Raw genomic sequence first — 20609 nt, forward strand, 5'->3', positions numbered from 1 at the left:
AGAACAGAGACACAGAAACGGGAGTTTATTACTTTTATGAATTTCAAAACAATAAAAATGCTAAGAAACAACGCTAAAATTAGTTATGCCTTTAATCATTTGAAAATCATGACAGCTGAAATTCACAAAAGTACAAAGTAAGAACTAGCAAATAATTTGAAAAGCCCAAGTAACTACGCTAACCTTAGTGTCATTTCATGATCAGAACATATATGCTGCAATGGAACTGCAGCCAGTGAAAAAGATCAATAGTTAAAGACGAATTCAGATCGCACTGAAAATCGCTTGCATGTTTAATTGATTCTAAAAACGCTTTAGAAAGACTGCAAACAAAACCCGTTTCTCTTTCTTTTTTTTAACAGATCACTCATCACGTATTCCGATGGCTGGGGTGGACAAAACAAGAACACCACAATCATTTCTCTGTTTTACAATATTCTCAAAAGGGGGGTGTATGAGATCATCAACCACAAGTTCCTAGTGAGAGGTCTCACTTTCCTCGAGAATGACCGGGATTTCAGTCTGATAGAGAAGAGAAAGAGAACCGCTCAAGTTTTATTGCCAGGCGATTGGACCCAAGTCATCCGGGAAGCTAACTTAAAAAAGCCATTCATCCCAACAGAAGTGAAGAAGTGTGACATGAAGTACTGGAAAGGACATCTGACAAAGACGTATAAGATGGGCGAAAAGTACCAGGATGGCAGCCAAGTACGGATAAGGGAAATGCAGTGGATGAACTTTTGGTGGGGCGAGGAAGAGGACGAAGAAGGAACATCAAGACTTGAGCACCACCCCAATGAGATCTGGATTAGAACCGGTTTTTCCTCTTCAGAGCCCTGGAAAAAGCTAAAAGTCAAAGAGATTCAGACCACAACTGATCAGCCGGAACACCTCTACCACAGCAAACTCTCTCTCAACCCAGCCAAGGTAAAGGACCTGAAGGCAATGGCTTCAAAGTACATGCCGGAGCACCAAAGAGCTTTATTTACAAATGGAAGAAGGTAATAACGAGAATAATGAGTAGATCCAGATACAGTACTAGATGAGGGAAGAGAACCCATCCCCATACATGGGCCTCTTCCAATGATAGTTTTTTTACATCTAATTTTAGCTGCTTGGCTATTTTGAGAGAGACATCTGATAAGCCAGTTATAATGAAGAGCTGTGTGACCATGGGAACAAAAATCAGAGTGAAGCGCGAAGCTTTAAATAGATTAAAAAAAACTATCGTGGGGCATGGAGATGGGCCCTCTTACCTCTCTTCCTTTCTTGGCAGTACCCTCGCTATTTCAACCTCAAATACATTTCCCTTTGTGGTGTGATACCCAAAATTTGGTAAAAAGTGCACCAATTACACAAATTTTTTTCCTTTATATTTTTTGGCTGAGGATTAAGTTAACTTTTACCCCAAACATTTATTTTTGCAAGAAATTGTTTATTTTAATCTACAATTTGGTATTTGTGAAGAACGGTAGCCGGTTGCTAGGGGCAACGGCTTTGTTTACATCAAGAAAATGGGCCCACAAACGAACTTTTTTTGACCCTGGCGGACGGAATACTTTTTGTGATCCATATACAAAGCGCATCTCTAGTGAAGAGGACGGAGCCGATAGGCATATATGAAGTATCAACATAATTCTCCTCGAATTTTCCTTTGATTTCACTCTGAGAGTCCAGCGCCAGGAATATTATTTTACTTGATATCTTTCCATTGCGTTTTACGTTTTTCTTCCCATTTTGAAAATCTAACATGCCAAAGCAGCGTTCAAAAAGGCATTCTAAAAGGAGATTCTGGGGGAATCAGTTCACAAAATCTAGGAAGAAGAACCATAGCAAAGCATGTGAAATTAATTGCCAAGCAAACAATGTCAAATGCAGCTACTGAGATTAGAAATGCAGAACAAGCTAGAGAGAATGATGAGGTTAACTGTGCGGTCTCATGTGATGGAACGTGGGAGAAACGAGGATACTCATCACAAAATGGCTGTGTTATTGTTACGTCTGTTGATTCTGGGAAGGTTATAGACGCTGAGCCATTAACGCAGTTCTGTAAACAATGCCAGCTGCATTCACATCTTGACAAAGATAGTGAGGAATGCTGTAGATGGAGGGCAGACCATAATAACTGCAAAGCAAACTATAAAGGTTCAGCACCGGCCATGGAGTCAGAGGGTGCTGAGCGTATTTATAGGTCTTTTGCTGAGCACAAGTTGCGATACACAGAGTTGTATGGCGATGGTGATAGCAAGGGCCATAAGCAAGTGAAAGATGTTTACTCCCAAAATCAAATTCAAGTTGAAAAGAAGGAATGTATTGAGCATGTGCAGAAGCGAGTTGGAACGGACTTCAAAAACTGAAAAAGGAAAATCCTGGCCTTGGTGGTAAAGGCCAGTTAACTGATGCCATGATAGATAAATTACAAAATTACTATGGCATTTCCATTCGATCTAATGTGGGAAACCAGGCTGGAATGAAAAAGGCAATCCATGCCAGCTTATGCCACTGTGCTTCAAGTGAAAGTCGTCCCCTTCATGACCACTGCCCCACTGGACCAGAAAAATGGTGTGGTTTCCAGCAGGATAAGCGCAATTATAAACATGTCCCTGGACTTCCTTTGTCTGTAATTGCAAAGGTAAACCCTGTTTATCAAAGGCTAAGTGAAGACTCCCTTCTTGAGAAATGTCTTCATGGAAAGACACAAAATCAAAATGAGGCAGTAAATGGAATGGTTTGGCAGCGCATACCCAAAAAAGTATTTGTTGGACGAGAATTGCTTGAAATGGGTCTGTATGATGCCATAAGTCACTTTAATATTGGAACCAGAGCTGTGCTATTGTTATTAGAAGCACTGAATATCAATCCAGGCAAGTACACTGAGGATGAGTGTAAATCTCTCGAGCAAGATCGAATTTCAGGGGCAGAGTGCTAAGAGATGGAAGTAAGAAAAAGGAGAAGAAAGGTCCTGAGAGGGCAGAAAAAGCCAATTTGCATCCATAGCTTACAGTCTATGTGAAGTATTTTCCCCATATCACACAGTTCAGAAAGTTCTTTTGTTACTCTTTTTAGGTTCATATCACAGATCTATCTATGGATTATAATCCATGAAAAATTCAGAACCATAGGACTTTTTGTTTCAAAGTTATTGTTGCAGGCAATACTACCTTAAAATGGCTGTTTAAGGGGCGTGGCCACGTTGCCATGGCAACTGTCAAGGCCATTAACACTGTCGAACAACATGTCTTCACGAGTGTAATTACTAGGCAACTGAAAAACTTGGATGGTATAAGAAGAGAAAAAGTTCAAATTTTTGGTATCATACCACCTGCGTCTTTTCTTTCACTCACTGTGAGTTATTGCGAAACACCTGCAATTTCGAAACTTCTGTTGTTTCCCACAAGTGGTTTCAATCAATCATTGAATAAATAGTTTACATGACACGAAAAAAACCTAGTGGAGTAATAAATCTCCCTGGATATTTTACTTGCTTCCGTCCTTCAGTGGTCTCAGATCTATTCCGGCAAAAGCCAATTGGCTTCCACTATCATACATGTATAAAAAAAGCTGTACTGAAACACGTCCACCAAGCTTTTTACCAAGCTGGCCCAACACAAATAACTGAACTGTTTTCTGTGAAAGCGATAAAAGTATGACTCTCAATAATCCAAACAACTGGTACTGGACAGACCCAAAAAGGAAATAAGCAGACTTTCTCTTCGACACAGAGGACCTATGATCTGGAACTCACTCCCTAGCAGTGTTAAAGACTACGACAATGTCACTACGTTTAAAAATCGTCTAAAGCAACTCTCCAAATTTATTAACAATTTCACCTTTGAAAAGGAGAGCTCACTGATCACAAATAAATCACATCACTTCTATTATTATTGACACTAATACGCATTTACTCAATCTAGATCAATTTTCTTACTTTATTTTTATCTTTTTTCTTTCTCTTTACTCCTACATTGTACATATTTGGTCTTTTATATATTTTTTTTCTCTTTTATTAGCTGTAATTATTGTAAATTAGTAACGCAGGTCCACATCAGCCAACGGCTGCCAGTCTTTTTAACCTGCGAGATCAAATAAAGTATGTATGTATGTATTGTAGGCCTAAAGAGGGTCCAGTTTCCATATCAGGTGCCAGTTGATTGCATAATAAAATCAACTGCATGGACGGTCGTGTCACTAGGACAGCCATATGCTCCGCTTGTAAATAGCTAGGTTAATGTTAGTTAAAGTTTGTAATACATAGAGTTTGTTTAGTTTTGATGAAAGTTTTAATAGAACTTTGCTAAACCATTTTTGCTTTTATTTAGGAGGCAGTGTTAGATGCCCTAAAAGCTGCAAACCCTGTTGGGAGATTGTGGTTGAAGCTGGATGGAACAAATGTGAAGGCATGTTTGATGGAGTCTGTGAAAGGGGTATGGAGTTAAGGTCGGAGTACAATAGGAGACGCCAAGTGTTCAAAGCATTGCAGGAGGCAGAGAGAAGGGGCGCAATGGAAGATTTGTTATGCCAGAGGCTGGATGAGGTCAAGGCAGATCAGGACTTCCTGGCAGACGGCTAACTGTTGCTATTGCAGACTACCGAAAGAATTTTAACACCAACTGCACATCAGAAGAAGCATTAAGGAATGCTAATTGGGAGGTCGTTGAGCACCAGACCCTTCTCCAACAGGCCCAGTCAATCACCACCATCATGGAAGGTGTTCTTGCCACCCCCAACCCAATCTCCCGTACAAATCAAATCTTCAGGCAGAGACGAGTTACTTTGAAAGACATCCATGTTGACAACTACCTGAAGAACCTGTTCAAAAAGAAAAGAACAGCAGCATGGCATGTCTTGTTATTCATGCCCTCGGATGAGAAAAGATCACATAGGCCTTATGCCTTTCCAGTGAGGTATATACCTTACAAGACATTGAAAGACCAATATATCCGTGATTTCAACAAGGACATCAAGTTAAAGATTAAAGAGAAGGGCCTCAAACTAGTTGGTAAGTTTTTTTTGGGCGTGTGCACTGTTTTCATGTCAAGGTTATCTTATCCTCAGTAAGAAATGGTTAAATGCTGAGTAACCATGCACAGTTACATGCTTGAATGCATGCATGTTTTGTAAATGGAAAAGAAGTATTATATTCACTCAATGAGAGCTTCAAGTGACTCCTGAGTTCTTCTTTGCTAATAACAAACCTCCTGTGCATGCATGTAAACCTAAATGATTACTATCAACAGTAAAGATGTATTTCGAGAGGATAAATACTCCATATCATAGTAGTTGTATTTTACTTCCCAAGGCAATTCAACAACAATTGATTGAGACAAGTAATACAATGTTGTCAATTTCACTTGTTAAGCACTGTTTCCGATGGAGAGTTCTGTTCCACCCTTTCATTCTGTTCCACCCTGGTGAAGCCCCAGATGGGTGTGGCCTCAACCAGCTCACCCGATGCCGGTACAACTACAACATGCTGTCATTCATCCTTGATGAGTGGATGCCATGGCATCATACAAATTATGATTTCTCTACAGTTGACATCAACAGGTGAGTAGCGACTTAGGGTAGCAAACAGCAGTAAAAAATCCTTTTTTAATTGCCCAAGCTTGTTCGGTCAAGATGGCGGGATATTGGCCTCATTTGTGTTTATGAAACTCAACTTCATAAACAAGCAAAAAAGAACTTGGCTAATATCCCGCCATCTTTATTGAACAATGGGTGATACCTGTACATGAAGAAAATCAGCCGCAAGATGCAAAGAGAAAAAATGTACAACTTTCAAAGCAATTATTGTGCAGTGCTTTTCCTGAATATCATCATGCTATGGAATCTGTCATTGTATCAGGTTTCTAACAATAATAGAAAGAAATATCCCAAGAATTCAATTTCATTTTAAAAGATTTTTTTTTATGTACGCCTGTTGAAAACATAGTTTTTCCTGGGAAACTGTCATCGAGGTGACCACAAACATTGAGAATCAGGAAAAGAGAGGACTGCTGAATGGTGTAATTGGCTATCCAGGGCACCCTCGTGCCACTGTTACAGATGACTTAGAAATGTTTTTTAGCATCACCCACCGAGACTTGGGAAATATATTCGTGCTGAAACAGTTCAAAGTGTACTGGCCAAAGGGAGTTACATGAGTTGTTTTTTAGTAATGGAGCGGCGGGGGGGCTAAGTGTTCTTCTTTAAGGCGGCTCGATAGGCCAAAAATCGCCAAAAACTTTTATTTTTGGAAACCAATATTTTTGGATTGTTTATCTTTTGTACCTTTATGAAAAACCCATTTTCTGCCTTTTTTCTGTCTTATAAGCATGCTTTTGAGAATTTTCTTAGAAACTTTGGCCCGTTTCCATGGCAACGAGAGTTGTTTACGCATCTATTTTGATAAAAAAGCTCTGATATTTACTGAAAATTTCAAGGAAAATTGCGTATCAGCGACTTGAATTATTCCTGGGGCCTGGGAAACAGTCTAGCTTTTATTGAGGACATTTCATTTCGACTACATACAGCAATAAATGTAGAAAACGTGGTCTCCATTGTTTATCCTTCATTTGTGAAAGTTATCTTCAGAAATGCCTCCAAAAAAGAAATTTAGGAGTGGTAGAAGGAAGAAAAGAAAGTTTACTGGGAATATGTATACCAGGAGAAAGGAATTAGAGTCGCATGAAGCTTCAGCGGATCAAGAATCGGTCGAAAGAAGCGACGAAGTACACTCTGACGAAACCGACGCATCGCGCTCGAATTTTAACGTGTCGGAAAACACATCATCGTTTGCCTCGCTGGGAAAGGTTCAAGGACTTTCCAGCAAGAAGTCTGAGTCTGAAAGTAGCTCCAGCGATGTGGATGCAGCTAGAATGGAAGGTTTTCGTTTTGTGGACACGGCAATTCTCGGCTCGATTTTTGAATTGTTACTCTGCCCCATTTGTAAGAAGAACCACGTGGAGCTGGAAGAAGATCGCGAAAGAAAGATGGGATTTTCTTCCCTGCTATTTGTCAAGTGCACTGGGAAAAAGTGTGGATTCAGAAAAAGATTTTACTCTTCTTCTAGAGTTGGGACTTCTCAGGCATTCAAAGTCAACCGAAGAGCTGTTCTTGCATCCAGAAACATTGGTGTTGGGCACCAAAGGCTGGTCAAATTTGCTGGGACTATGAACATGCCTCCTCCCATGAAGGAAAACGCATATAGGGATATCGTTGAAGCTGTGAAGAAAGCTGCTCAGACTGTTTGCCAGCAAAGTATGACAGCTGCTGTTGATGATGCCAAGAGGTTCTATGAACCAGAGGAGGATGGTGTGTTTGAAATTGGAATTTCAGGCGATGGCATTTGGAGAAGAAGGGGCTACTCATCCTTGTATGGGATAGTCACTGCAATATCCACAGTTACTGGCAAAGTAGTTGACATTGAAATCATGTCAAAAGACTGCAAGGAGTGCACAGTGTGGAGGAACAAGGAAGGCACTCAGGAATTTGAAGATTGGTGGGAAGGTCACCAACATCTTTGCCAGGCTAATCACCTTGGTTCATCTGGATCAATGGATGCCAGTGGCCTTCTTGCCATATTTGAACGGTCAGTTGAAAGCTATGCAGTCCGCTACTCAGAGTTTTTGGGAGATGGGGACAGCAAAGCCCACAAGCTCATTGTTGATGAAGCTGTTTATGGTGAAAGAGAGGTCACCAAGCTGGAGTGCGTGGGGCATGTTCAGAAACGTCTGGGATCACGCCTTCGCTTGCTAAAAAAAAGAATGGGTCTGGCAAGACTCGAGGATGGAAAACCCATCGGTGGTATGGGAAGGCTGACAAACAACAAAATAGATCAGCTACAGGTCTATTATGGCAAGGCCATCCGAAACAACACCCATGACATCCAATCTATGTAGAATGCTGTAATGGCCATATGGCACCATACTCGATCCAGCGATGAAAACCCAGACCATGACTTGTGTCCCCCTGGAGAAAACTCGTGGTGTGGGTTTCAGAGAGACTTGGCAAAGGGAACAACAGATTACAGGCACACACATCCACTGCCTTCTGCTGTTGCCAATGCAGTTCATTCGACTTTTGAAGCCCTCAGTGACCAAACTCTGTTACAGCGCTGTCTCCATGGTGGCACACAAAACCGAAATGAGGCAATAAATGCACTCATTTGGCAACGCGCTACAAAGGAGACCCACCCTGGCTTACCCACAGTTGAACTTGCTGCTTATCTTGCAGGTCTCATTTCAATGATGGGTCAGACTCTGTCAAACTTGTCCTCAAAGAGCTAGGAATCACTCCAGGACTCCACTGTAGCGAAGCTTGCAAAAAGCTGGACTATAATAGGTTGCGTCATGCCCGCAGAAAGAGCTCTGATCAGTCCAAGGAGAGGAGAAAGCAAATCAGAAACTGGAAGAAAGGCTACAGTGACCATTTGGAGGCTATTGAAGGACCTCAGTACGAGGCTGGAGCCTTCTAGGACTGAACCTAGTGAACCTTACTCATAATTAACTTTAAATGCTTTTTTCTCAGATTCCGTATTTTAGAGATGTTCAGGCACCGTAAACACAATATCTCGAAAACTATTCAAGATAACTCAATAAAATTTTCACATTTTGTTGGATAGAAATAGATCTCTGCAATGACCTACTTTGACATGGTTTCTGACACCGTATCATGACTTATTAACATTTTTTCTATGACGATATTTCACATTTTGTTGAGTGTTCTAGGTGAAGGCCTTACTCCTAATCAAAACACAATTTTTTTATAATAGTAGGTCATTGCATAGCTCTGACAACATAAAAAACGTTTGCTAAATTTCAACTCTCCAGCATAAAGCAGAGTAGAGATATTGTGTTCAAGAGAACACCCACTTCTAGACCCTCGGAAATGGGTGTGGTTATTAGAATGGGTGTGGCTCCTCAGTAATGTGAGAGATGCACCCCAAATGTATGGCAAATGAATCAGTGAGACCTGCTTAATACAGTGATATAGTTGAACTGACTTTATGTTATAAAAGAGTGTTGAGAATTACATTGTCAAAATGACCATTTTTAGTACTGGAGGCTAAATCGGATCTTTTGGATCATGACCTTTTTTAAACATATGAGAGATTACTAAAAATGGGACCTGTATGCCAAATTTCAGAGATCAAGACTGAAGCGTTCCCGAGTAATAAGCAAGAGAAGTTTGGTTTCTACGGGGTCTTTCGCGGAAAAGACACGGACTGCCTACTGCGAAAATCTTTGTGTTGTGTTCGTGTACAATTCCCCAAAGAGCACGATGTTGAGAGATCTGTCAATATGCTCTCTTTTATGTGAAAGATGAGACCGTTCTGGATCTCTAGATGGATGAAATAAAATTATTGTCTTCGCTAAAGACATCATCTTTTGCGATCAACTTAGTGGTGACAATAAAGGAAATGAAAACATGGACGCTATTGAGGCTGAGAATTTCCTAAAAAACGGTAATTTGAACATCTTAGCAGTCTATTACGTGGTTAATATTGTTTGTAGTGGTATCGCAATTCCCTTCTTGGCACGATAATTTTACCCATAAATGCTATTTCCTATTTTCACCACTTAGCCAACTACCTAGCAGCACACGCTATTCCAATATTTTTCTTTCAAGTTTGCTGGAACGCCAAACGGGTACGGGTCGCGTCGAGTAATCCAACGAACGGCAATTTAGACTGCAAGCAGTCGTACTTTTTCCCCCTCAAATCACGCACCAAAAGTGACAGCAAAATTATGCGGCTTCATTGCTCGCTAGATCATCGTGCGCTAGATGCGCGCTCTAAAAATTAGGATAAGACAGAGACTGCTTGCAGTCTAGTGGCGATCCTAAAGCCAGGAGAGAAATGCATGATTCTCCAGGTAGCTTCCCGTAACTTATCAAAATGTAGCCCTATCCTAGACTGTGATCCTGAACCACAAGCTTCATAACCCTTTTCGGACTTCTCCTTTATCGTGTGTAACCACTTTCTCGGCGGCATCACTTCTTTTCCCTTTTTTTAGACATATATCTCCTCTAAAAGTAGCTTCTTCGATCACGCGTGTTTGTCTGTTTGATTCAATGCCGTCACACTGTTGGGGTTCTGTTGCGGGTGCCGTTGCTATGCAGAGGTGTCATTATTTATAATCGCCTCTCCTGATTGGTTTCGCGGGAAAAATAGCACCCCGTAAAAGGAAAGAAAGGGCCTAAAAAGGACCGTTTTTGATGATTTACCGCTGTAAACTGTTATTACAGGCGTAAAAAAACATGGCTACCATTGAATCCAAGCCGACGGAAGCTTTCAAGCTGATTTTTTGACGATTCCAGCGCAATTTTGGAGAAAAAAATGCACGTTGATTGAAAGGTGGAAGCGTGTTCATTTAAAATTACTTTCGAAGGCTCATCAGAACGGCTTGAAACTTGGCAGCCATAAAATACGTACTTGAACGAACATTTTTGTCGGAGTGCGTCAAATTTCTTCAAATACAAAACTCGTAGTGGCGTCACATTTCTTAAAGGATTTAATAATTACATTTGTAGACATAATTTTTGTCCGTTTGAGTTTTCTCTGACGCACTCTGACACGATGCTAGGTCTTAACATTACACATCAATTGGCCAATGCTTTTTGAAATGCAGGACATTTTCTTTGAGTTTTATAGAGATATGCCAAATGGCAAGGTTTCGACCACGCCCATTAACAGATCAAATTTCAGGAATTCCTTTCATTCTTTTGGAAAAAGAATATTTTTTACTAAAACTGCACGCAATAACATGTTAAATGTGAAAATTTGATGAAGTTTCAGTGATTTTTTCAACAGATTTTATGCATGTAGATATGTGATGAAAATGTGCAAATTAGCCTCCAGTACCACCTTAATAAGAATGAACAAGGGATATAGCCATAGTGTTTACTACAGATCTACATTGACCTAATTTTATATATTTCCTTTATATGTAATATGTATGCCGAAAGTTCAGCAAGAGAATGGACAACGACCTGCCATTCCATTATTGGACCCTCAACGAACGGTTCACAGAGGATGAATTGCCTTCCTTTGACAAGTGTCCAGCTTTTGACGAGGACCAAGATTTGAGGACACACCCACTTTGTCTTCACAGATCGGGGATTAACCTAAGAGAGGATAGTTCAATATTTGTTGCTGGACGTGCCCACCTGCCAGCAAGGCACAAGAAAAGTATCCGACAATCCTTCCTCAAGCCAGAGAGTATGCTGCCCGATCCCCTTTACGGCCAAAACCTAAGGGTCTGTTAAACTGCCTGGCATGACTATACATGCACTATTGATAACCTTTGTAAAGTGGGATACTGCATAGTCAATTCAGCTTTTTTAATCAATTACACAATGTAATTTAATTTCCAGACAGGCTTTAAGCACATATCTGATAGGTAGGTGACCTTGAGTTCTCTTCAGCATAAACGTTTAGACACAATTTCAAGGAATTACCTCTAAAAGTGGAAGTCCACAGCATGCCTGGACTCCCCTCTAGCTAAAAGCTTGTTTTAAAATCGGGAGGTATTCTGTGATTATTTTTATTAGATATTAGACATAATGATTCACATTTGAGTAGTTTTCTGTACCAAATTGAATCAGAATTGCCAAATTTATTGAATGACTCTCCTGTAAAGCAAGCTGCAAAAAAGGTAAGGTGGGTAACTAGAGCCTGCTTGCCTTTCATATCTCGGTGAGCATTCGGAAGTCAGCCAAGCATGGCCATTGCATACGTGCTGAAGAAGAAAACTGTATCATGACAGACTCGAAACAATAGAAAACTCCCAAAGCACCAACTCGGCCAAAACGCTAAAAATCTTACATGTTTACTCAAGTTTGGGCTTATTGAAGATAATGTCACAGTTTTTCAATGCCCATGAAATTCAGAATCCAGGTAGTTAGTTAATCAATTGTGGCCCTGAAAAAATTTGACGGAAAAAAAAATTCGAATTTTTAAGAAAATGCTTTTTGGTGAGGACTCTTAAACGCTGACAAATGTCAACAAATAGCTAAAGCTATAATTTCTATATGTTTGCATTGCTCGAAATCACGCATATCTACAAGGCCCTTAAGCTTTTTGCTGACTTGCAAGCTCCCATCTGTAAAAAAAAGATCGTCAAAATAAAGGAATAAATCTCATAGTTTATTAGATATAATCATGTAAAGTTTGCTTATCATTTTGACATAAATTATGACCTAAATTTGGAAAGCGCTGAATTTCTCGAATTGGGTCTTTGCGATTTAGGTGGAACTCTATTCAGCTCAAGGCACTAATGTGCACTATTTGTAGCCAAGGGATTTTCACGAAAAAAAAGCCGGCAACAGCAGAATTTCGACTCAGACCTCAAAGGGGCGTGGCACTATAACCACGCGACATTTACTCCGATTGCCAAACTTTTTTTTGCTATATTGTAGATTGATCTATATGTTATCCATTCTTGTGTGAGACTTACAATAAAAGTAAAGGTGGGGATACCAGAGAGCTTCAAACTAGGAAGGTACCGCCAAAAAATAACTGGGTCAAGTCACCTTAAGTCCTTTAAAGCAAAATACCACTACAGTGGAACTAGAGAAACTTTAAATCCTTTTAAAAAGTGTCTAGCTTTTTTCTCTGTTATTTCTATAAGTACAACAAACAGGAACAACAGCAAATTACATCTTTCTGGTACAATGGCTATTCTTTTCTGTTACTTTTTATTAGCTCCGGATTTGGAGTAGAAAATGACGATGATACCATTGTCAAGGATTTGGGAAAAGCACAGACACTAAGTTGTGGTACAGAGAAAGAAAGACATAAATGTAAAAACTTCAGAACTGCAGGTAACAATAATAATGATTAAAGTAAAAGGAATTCAAATAGAAAAATAATGTGATTTCGTTGCCTTGGAATGAAAAACGTGTTCTGTTAATACAACCCTACAAATTAAGGAATGTGTCTGATCAATTTTTTTTACTTATTTTTATACTTGGACAATTACCCAGCAGATTTTTTTTGTTCAGTACTAGTGACGTGAATATGAGAACAAAGTCATTTGTCACTATGATTAAGTATAGACGACATTCCATAACTCTGCCTGGTACTAATTTTACTAATTAAAATAAATATAAGTGACTGGCAAAACTCAAAGCATAAGCCTAGTCAATTTGAAGTAACTAATCGCATAAAAACAATTATAACTTTTAACTGGCACCGTGGAAATATTTAACAAAGCTCAATAAAAACTGGTAAGCGATTCTCTATGAAATAAATTTGCAATCAGTTGTATTTAATACTTCAAGCAAATACAATACATTTTTTCACTTGTAAGGTCAGTATACTACAAACCAACTTTCAAGACACTTGTAAAAATTAGCTACAATGCTGATGAGCTCATGTGATGCAAGTGACTAGTTATACCATGCAGATTTATTTTCCATGCGCTCTACTCAACCTTGGGATATCCTGTGCTAACAGAAATTAGAGTAGACCACTCAACACTAAATAATAGAAGGGTTTCCCGTCACGTAACGTCCTCAGGAAGCTGAGTGTACATTTAGTGTGTAGCATTTCTTGATTTTTTCGCAAAGGCACAAGAAGCACGAGGATTGATTAAAACTGTTGAGTTAAACTGCTATGTATCACGCAATCGCCTGTCTAAGGCCGTACCAAAATGACCATATCTCAGAGAGTAACATAAACTTATCAGAGTAAAGTCTGGGTTGTGAACGTTTATGCTACTTACATATAATCTGGAAAAAAAAAAAAAGCTCAACCGCAACCGGTCAAGTTTTCTTTCATCCTTTTGAAAAAAAAAACGAACAGGTCTTGCCATGATAAACTTGATTCAATCAATATACTGTTGATTGCATCTACCCGTGGACGCATTCGCAAAAAACATGATTTCACATGACGCCAAGCATCTACGTTTCAGGAGTCAAACTTTAAGTTTTCCCAACCTAAAATGTGCGCCAAATTTGCGAAAATCCCTACACTGACATATTGAGAGCCGAAAAAGCATCAAGGACTTCCTCAGAGAAGTAGGTGAAGATTTATTAATATATGACGGTGAGCTTCAAAGCAACGACCGTTGCGAGAACTTCACATCAGGGCGGTAAAACTTCAAAGTTTGACACCTGAAATGCATGTTTGACCTCCAGTGAAAACATGTTTTGTGCCAGTGCATTCATGGGTAGATGCAATCGACGGTATTTTGCAAACTTAAGGAAGATCGATCTTCAAATTGAAAAGGACTATCTTGTAAACAAACTGAAACATACATCCCTAATGAGACTAAAATAAGGGGCAACTTTAGCGTGATGAATTGTTTAATTATTATCGGTAGCTGCCAATCACCTTGTTCGGGATCCCATTTTGGTACTTCATTCCATAATGCACGTTGTAACACCAACAGGTCTTTGTCTAGTTTCGAACGATCTGAGTATTTTTGCAAATTCTGCAAACGCAGTCGATTACTTATAACCGAGAAAAACCTCAATGTTGTTTTTCTCTGATGGTCACGAAGCTTTCTAATTTGCTCTTCTGTTGTTCGTGTTGTTTCTGGAGCTCTTTGAGTTCTGCTTGCAATGATGATATTTTGGCTTTCATCTTGGGGTGTTTTTCTTGGATCTTGCAGTTGTTGCTGTTCTCACACGGCCTGGATTTACAGGTGGTTTTTGTGTGACCACTTTGATGACATCTGTTACAAATCCTTCCCCGAGTGGCGGCTAATGGCATCAATTCGTCTTGCTCAGCTTTTAATTTCTGCAATTAGCTAGAAGCACTGGTAATCTGCATCTCAAGAATGAGTAAACTTTTCTTCATTCCTCTTTCTATCCAGTGGTTTATTTTCCTGACCGCCAGTAATTGAAGACTCTGTGGTGTTGAAAAGAGTTGTTGCAATTGTTGTCGGTGAAATGTCCACCAGCGGGGACATATTTGACAGTGACGTGTGAGTCGTAAGAAGAAGGGGCATAACAATTCTTCCCACTAAAACTGTTGAACCTCTGAAAAGGTTCTAGTGGTCTTAGCAGTGTTCTCTTGCTTTCCAGGTTGACAATCCCCTTGATTTTGCTTTCCGAGATGCATCTTTCTACCAACAGCAGTTTCTCCGGTGACGGGAAGAATCATATATGTCCCCTGGGCAAAGGTATTTTAGCGACCCCAGAGTATGAAATCCACGGCTTTCAAATTCCTTACTACACTTTTTAAGATGCAAGCCTCCAGGGAAGTTTTTTTAGCCACTTCTAAACTTTGCTCATGCTGTTTTCTCAACGAGTAAAATTAGACAAAAGTGATCTGGATATTGCTGAGCATTCTCATCAGGCCTTTCTGCTCTTCAAAAGGAAAAAGAAGTATTAATGACGAAGAAGGCGTGGTTGTCTCGGAGTCTAAAAGCAGTGATCAAAAGCTGTGGAATCAAGATATAAGCAGCATTCCTGGAGAAAAGGGCAGAGAGTCTGTCGGAAAGCGAAGAGAAGCAATCCACCAGAAAGCTGTGAGAGAGGCAAAGAGAAAGGTAATGGAACAATGGTTTCTGAAGAAAAGGTGAAGCAAAAAGATATCACAGATTTTAACAAAGTGCCAGAAATTGGTAAAGAAATTGAGAATTTGGGTAAGGAAATGTGGTGCAGGGGTTGAGGCTTGGCGGTGAACTGTAGTAATCACTTTTGAAGGAAACAGAAAGGTGCAGAAGAAGCCAACTTTCAAACATGTAAAGGAACACCTCGAAAGGAAATTCCAGAAAAAAATTTCCTATGGCACTGTTGTTCAGCTTTGTATAGCCAGGAACTGGAGAAGAATATCTTCTTTAAGGTACAAAGGTGTTGCAAGGGTTCTGCAAAAAAGGGCAAAAAAAAAAAAAAAGGTTTCACTCTGACGTTTAATCTAGATGAACACTGGAGTGCAGCATTTTATCAAGCTCTCAATGACCACCAGTTTCGTGGTGGTGAGAATGTATTAAACCTTGGAAGAGATGATCAAGCAGGGTTTCATTTAGACACCATGACCACCCACATATTACATGGAACACTTGGCACTAAAGATCATGAGCCCTAGAAGGCGTGGTGATTTATTGAATAGTATTCAGACGGCACACTACTTGCAGGACAAGTTACTGTAAGTATGATGCCATTAAGACAAAAGACAAGACATCAAAATTCTGACTGACATCACAAAGCAGTCAGTCAAGAGAAATGCCAGCGTATGTCCATCTTCCACAAAGAGGTAGTTGAAAAGAAAGTGGTTGTCAAACACGTCCTGGAAAAAGCTTTTGCAGCTGCTTATTTCCTGTGTAAGGAACATGTTCATGGCGAAGAATTCGAGACAGGCACTCGCAGTGACGAGCGACACTTGGAAAATTTTGGCGTATTATTTTTTAGAGAGTTTAAGTGAGAATTAGAAGAAAAATCGAAATATCTTGCATCAAACTGTCTTTGTATCTTGGTTTCCATCTCACTCGATTAGTGGTGATGTTGCTTCAAATAAATTTCATAAAATGCCTACCTTACAAGTTGTTTCCACTGCGGTTTTCGAGTAAACAGCAAGCATAGATTCACATAAGAAGTTACTATGGTGGTCCTGCCAAGAAGGTCATATGTTGTCCCCCTAAATCAGTGCTGTTCGCCACAGAATTTACCGTAGACTGGAGATGCCATCTCTCACGATAACTTAAATTTGCATACTTTTCGGTGGAAATGCCTCCAGAATTATTCCGACTTGTATCCACTGCGTTTTTCCCAAGGAAATTTTACCATTTTCCGCTTTCCTCATAAGAGGAATAAGCAAGTAGTAGAGGCGAACCTTTACAAGAATGTTCCTCATTTGAGCGATACAAAACGTGTTTTTCTTGTCGCCATATTGCTGAAACAGATTAAGTAACCTCCCCTTTTGGAGCCCAGACTCTAGCAGAAAAAAGGTGCGATTCATAATTTTAATTCATCTAATTGTAAACACAGTTCTGATCATGCTGGCGGGCTTTTTGTTGTTTATGGTCGGGAAAGTTTAAAATGTCTGAGAACGCTCCAAGTCGAGAAGAAATTGAGTTTTTAATGAATGGAGATGCACCAAGGAATAAATTGCAGTACATTTTGGATCAAGCAATAGCTGGGGACCAAGTGATGCACATCCTGCAGATCAGAAATAGAGTGCTGATTGAGCGGGAAAAGTTAAAGTTCCCTGACTGCAAGAAGAAATATATTGAGCTGCTGAACAATTTTGTTGGCAATGGAATGGCCATATTCAAAACTGATTCCAAATGTTTGCTGTCCAGAATCAAAGCAAAATGTTCAAAGGCATAGAAAAAACTACAGGAGCTCCAGCGGAGAGGTACTAAAGAAAACAGAGAGGAACTCCTCAATTCCTGGACAAAACTTTCAATCCTGAGAAGTGATGTGATGACTGTGGGTGAATTGGAAGAAAACAGGAAATTACAGCAAAAAAACTCAAGAACTAGAGGACAGAATTGAATGTACAAATGACGAGATTGAAGAGTGAAAGAAAACGTTTCAAAACCTGGAAAAGAAGAAAGAAACATACAAAGAAATGATGGAGGAAATTGAATGCAAGAAAGTCATTGCCAGGAAAGAAATGAATACGTCATACATACGTCAACTTTTTTTTCCAATGTAGCTGTTACACTGGACTTGTTTCATGCTTGCCAAAGAATTACGAGAACATTTTCGCGACAAAATTTGTTGTATAATGATGTCACCAAGGACTTCGTTCAAATATTTAGAGAAGACAACGACCAAAGGAATACGCGTCTAAAAAATACACCTGAAAAGGAAAAGATAGAAAGAAATCTGAATTCTTTCATCGACCGCTGGAGTAATATTCCATATAACCCACTTACCAATGCAACATTCACAGAAATCGCTAATCTGCGTCAGCATATTCAGAAAGGTTGTTTATCAGGCATTCCTCCGGGCTCTGGTACAGAGCGCAAGGAAGGCCTTCACCGCCTTTTGAACGAATCGCTCATTTCAGGGGCTACTCGAATTTCGGTGGAATTAGCTATAGCATTGTCGACTATTTTATTTTATCACCACAACAAAAAAATCTCGGCAGAAAGACACATGTGTAGTACAAGAGTCAAGCCTGTGGCCCCAGCTTATGTCAGTGCTATCGATGGTTCTTCGTCGGTGGTGACTGAAAATATGCCATTTCGTAAAGGAATAGCCGCGGCAAAGGAAGCAGAATTGGGTCAGTCGTCCACTGACTCGAACAGGGATGTGAATCCGAGTCAATCTGCGGATCCTCTCATTGCCGTGGCTGATAGCGTAGATGACCTTTGCCCAAGAATCAGTTGCTGCTGCTATAATTACAGAATTGTTTAATATACGAGAGATGATAGCAGGAAGAGTTGTGATCGGTCATTTAATGCTCTTGATTTCCTTCATCTCAACAAAATTACAAAACTTCTTAATGTAGAAGACACTATTGACACAGACGACCCAACAATTAATTCTAATAACCAAACACTACAGCGACATTCGGGAAAGTTCAACTTGCAACTGGACAAAGTTAGACCAGACGGGGACTGTGCCTTCCGATCTATCGTGAGGCAGATTACCAAATCACATTTTCGATCGCGAGATTGGGGATGTCGTGCTAAGGGTGTGTTGTAACATCTTGCAAATTCCAATCCCGGATGACAACTTCCAGCCAGACAGTTCTTTGTCTTTCATTTAAATGCGACCAGTCCGTAACCAACGAGCGTTTCTTCGTTGCATTCCACTACTACGGCGCTGGACATTACGATGCCACAGAAAGCATAGCCTCAGGGAAGGGTTCACACAAAATTTGTGTGACAACACTCACTTGATTTTTATAGGATGCATCAATATGGCCAAAGGCGTTGTGACTGCAGCGCTGTGCAGTCAGCGGTTTGCTTCGCAAGTGCTTAGCTTAGCTTCTTTGGCAAGCGACCCGCCATTTTGTTTTTGTTCACATGTAGTTTGATATTTATGCAGTAATCGTAGTTTATCGGATGTTTGCTGTCCTTTCAAATGGCCTAAACGGTAAGAACAGTCCAAGAAGTGTTGTTCGGAACATTTTTTGGTTTATTTTTCACACTAGTTTTCAAGATTAGTTATAGCGAGTATTCTTTTGTCACGCAGATTGTTATCACGGGAATCAGGATTGTAACGGCATGTGCTGTAACCTGACCTGTGAATAAACGAGTTTTGGCCTCTATTTGATTTGCTCGCAACTCCTCCCGTCATGTGCGACGGGAGGCCAGCCACAGGCGCAATATTACTGAATACTTTTAAATCACAGTCCCCAGGAACTAACTGTTGCTGCAGTTATCTGTGATTGTTCTTGTTGTAGCGATTATTTCCAGTTAACCACTTATTTAAATGAAACTTTTATTAAGAAACCACTTTTTGTATTACATTTTCTTACTTGGAATTACTCTCTAATACGCTCTACGAACAACTACCTTATATGGACACCTCGTTATGTGTTGTGAGAGAATTTTAATAGTTTTTTTCCAGATACACTTGAATCAAAATCGGAAGGGTGGCAAGGAACGTCTGTAAGAGTTTGTACTTGTGGACAGAAGGCAAAATCAAGGAGTCAGCGGTTTTGTGTTCCAGTCACAACGGAAGCAAAGTCCCGTGTTTTAAACAAAAGGAAATGCCAGTCCAAATGCAAGTGCCTGAATTGCGAAAACCGCGAGAAGAATGATGTGAAAATCTCCTGCCGTTGTGGAGAATCTAAGAAGAAATCCGAATTGGAAAGCAATTTAAGAAAATTTTGCACAAATGTGGCTGGTAAGAGACAGACAAAGTGTGGCTGCTATAAGAAAGGACAACCTTGTTCCAGTCTCTGTACATGTTATGAATGTGCAAATGAATACGGACAAAGAGAAGCTCAAACCGGTGCAGGGCATACCACTCACAGGAAGAGAAAGATGACATCCAGTCCACCATCTTTGAAGAGGACGTGCACAAGAATGTTTTTAGAAATCAAAGGCTCCTGTGAGCCAACTCGTGAATGTGTAAGTGGATAGTGGTAAGTGATGTGATACTTGTATTCGAGCAGTTTAACAAATTAGCGAACTGGTAATAGGTAAATCATCTAGAAGTTACGAGTGAAAGAAATAGGACCTCTTTAGTCTAGAATAGTTGGAATTTCTAATAAATGGGTTCAAATTTACTTTAAAAAGAAAGGAAATGAAGGTAGAAGTTTGTGCCTCGTCTGTGTTATTTATTTTAGATGTCAAGGTGAAGTGGAAGACCTCGGCTTACTTGTTTACACTTGTTAGTAAAACAGAGAAGATGGAGCAGCCTTGGTGGGATGGTAATCAGAGAAGTTTTGTTGTTGGTGTTGTACGTGACTAATGCACAAGAGAGATGTCTTATTGTTGAGATGTTTGTTCATTACGAAAATGATGATGGCGAGACGCTTTATTGATAATGGAAGCTGTTGAAATTGGCCACCTTTTAGAATTAGTGGGTATTGGCGGGAGGTAGAGGGTGGAGGCGTTGAAAAGATGTGAAAGACCACTGTACTATGTGCTTATATTGTTTAAGTTCGTGAAGAAGGTTGCTGGAGATGCGCAGTCAATTACAAAATGCTCTTTAAAACGGCTCCACCCTCTATTTTCTTCGCTCACAAAAGAGAGAATGCCACTGTTTACTTC

At 39.9% G+C, this 20609-nt stretch overlaps 3 pseudogenes across 1 annotated transcript in view; all 3 read left to right on the forward strand.

The window, feature by feature from the left end:
* LOC146479110 (uncharacterized) overlaps positions 1 to 20609 on the forward strand; it is a 177126-nt pseudogene that overhangs the window by 47766 nt on the left and 108751 nt on the right. The gene's annotated exons all lie outside the window — the stretch shown is intronic.
* On the forward strand, positions 1830 to 3013 carry LOC146479111 (uncharacterized; annotated as a pseudogene).
* LOC146479112 (uncharacterized) lies at positions 7182 to 8526 on the forward strand (annotated as a pseudogene).

The sequence above is a fragment of the Pavona decussata genome, unplaced genomic scaffold (assembly GCF_977016875.1).
Source record: "Pavona decussata unplaced genomic scaffold, jaPavDecu1.1 SCAFFOLD_61, whole genome shotgun sequence".
Classification (NCBI taxonomy): Eukaryota; Metazoa; Cnidaria; class Anthozoa; order Scleractinia; family Agariciidae; genus Pavona; species Pavona decussata.